At 44.3% G+C, this 2,418-nt stretch overlaps 1 pseudogene; it reads left to right on the forward strand.

The window, feature by feature from the left end:
- Nucleotides 1-1,869: 1,869 nt before the first annotated feature.
- On the forward strand, nt 1,870-2,418 carry LOC146446295 (small subunit ribosomal RNA; annotated as a pseudogene; the record flags this gene model as incomplete).

A 2,418-nucleotide genomic window follows, 5' to 3' on the forward strand; every position in this document is an offset into this window, starting at 1 on the left:
AAGAAAACCTAGTTTGAGGTAGGTTTTGTGCCTCCCGTGGTATTATAACCATAGAACTGCTCCTGAGGGGGGTAGGGTAGGCCTACCAAAAAGTGCATTTTTGGTTAGGTCGATAATTTCTAAAAAAATGTGTCCCAACCAGGTTTTTTTGGACGCTCTTTCGAATGGCAACATTCGTGATTGAAAATGGCGACCTACCAAAATCGTCACTTTGCTTCCCCGTCCATATAGGGTTGAGTATTTGACTTTGCTTTCGTCAGAGTCAAGTAAACACATTGAAAATGGAATCAGCACACAAGAAAACCTAGTTTGAGGTAGGTTTTGCGCCTCCCGTGGTATTATAACCATAGAACTGCCCCTGAGGGGGGTAGGGTAGGCCCACCAAAAAGTGCACTTTTGGTTAGGTCGATAATTTCTAAAAAAATGTGTCCCAACCAGGTTTTTTTGGACGCTCTTTCGAATGGCAACATTCGTGATTGAAAATGGCGACCTACCAAAATCGTCACTTTGCTTCCCCGTCCATATAGGGTTGAGTATTTGACTTTGCTTTCGTCAGAGTCAAGTAAACACATTGAAAATGGAATCAGCACACAAGAAAACCTAGTTTGAGGTAGGTTTTGAGCCTCCCGTGGTATTATAACCATAGAACTGCCCCTGAGGGGTTAGGGTTAGGGTAAGGGTTAGAGTTAGGGTTAGCGTTAGGGTTAGGGTTAAAAACAAAAATGATGATGTGAGGAGGACCTTCTTAAAACCTAATTTCAATACACTTATTAGGGGACTAGGGGTCAGTGGACTCAGAAATGTCTTTCCTAGCAGTCTCCTTATAAGAGTATTTTTTTCTGATTTAGGTGAGTCCTCCTCACACCACCATTTTTGTTAGTCGAAAGACCTCTTCACACCACGACTTTCCTGATGGATTTCGATGTAACTGCTAGTGCTGAGAGGTGTGTCTAAAGTGGAACATGTTCCCGCAAAACCTGAGGTCTCCACTGTCTAGCGAGGTACTTACAGTGAATATAGTGAATTTATCAAAAATTGGAGAATTCTGACTTTTGCGATAAATTTTGATGTAATTGGTCGTGCTGAGACGTGTGTGAAAATTTGAACATGTTCCCGTAAAATCTGAGGTGAGAATTAGTGAGGTACTTACAGTGCGTATAGTGACAAAATCTTTAAAAGCGTGAAATTATGGGATGTTGTGGCTTCAATGGGTTTTTAAGATGTCACCAGTCATTTGGCATGACTTACAAACGATTTGGCTGGTTGTGGGTTCGATTTTCAAAATTTCATTTTTTTCGCGTTTTTATTTTCTGTCTACCATATCATGCAGTCTCCTTATTAGCGTTTGGGGGTTATAGTGTGGGCAGGTTGGTCGCAAAGGTTCCGGGAGGAGCTGGCTAGTAAACCCTGTCCCTTATGTTCCACGGCGGCAAGGCGGAGAAATAGAGGGCAGAATTGACTAACGGGCAAGGAAAGTTGGGCTTGTAGCTTTCCTTTCGAAGGAGGGAAAAGATGATGCCCGAAAGCATTGTCACTGTAGTGGCAGGCAGAGTGTAGATGGAAGTTGTGTACGCTAGCCTTTGGCTAATGATAGAGACAAAAGAGCAGGAGGATATTTTCCTTCGCAGAAGCACTTTTCTTGCCTTCCTTCAGCTCGCTTGGCGAGTCTGACAGGTATGCCTGAACTGTGCACGGGTCCAGTTGTGAGAAAGACGTGGCAAACAAGACGGGGTTTCCCTTGACCGAGGGACCGTGTGGTCCGTCTGGCTCATGGGTTCCCCCCGTGGAGGCAAAATCTAAGAAAGCTTGCTCTCCCTCTGCGGAGGGGGGCCGCTTAGCAAGGAACTTCTGTTCCCTGCGGTGGATAGTTACCTGGTTGATCCTGCCAGTAGTCATATGCTTGTCTCAAAGATTAAGCCATGCATGTCTAAGTATAAGCACTTGTACTGTGAAACTGCGAATGGCTCATTAAATCAGTTATCGTTTATTTGATTGTACCATTACTACTTGGATAACCGTAGTAATTCTAGAGCTAATACATGCGAAAAGTCCCGACTTCTGGAAGGGATGTATTTATTAGATTAAAAACCAATGCGGGTTCTGCCCGGTCATTTGGTGATTCATAGTAACTGATCGAATCGCACGGCCTTGCGCTGGCGATGTTTCATTCAAATTTCTGCCCTATCAACTGTCGATGGTAAGGTAGTGGCTTACCATGGTTGCAACGGGTGACGGAGAATTAGGGTTCGATTCCGGAGAGGGAGCCTGAGAAACGGCTACCACATCCAAGGAAGGCAGCAGGCGCGCAAATTACCCAATCCTGACTCAGGAGGTAGTGACAAGAAATAACAATACAGGGCTTTTACAAGTCTTGTAATTGGAATGAGTACAACTTAAATCCTTTAACGAGGATCCATT

Source organism: Pavona decussata, unplaced genomic scaffold (genome assembly GCF_977016875.1).
Source record: "Pavona decussata unplaced genomic scaffold, jaPavDecu1.1 SCAFFOLD_3645, whole genome shotgun sequence".
Taxonomy (NCBI): Eukaryota; Metazoa; Cnidaria; class Anthozoa; order Scleractinia; family Agariciidae; genus Pavona; species Pavona decussata.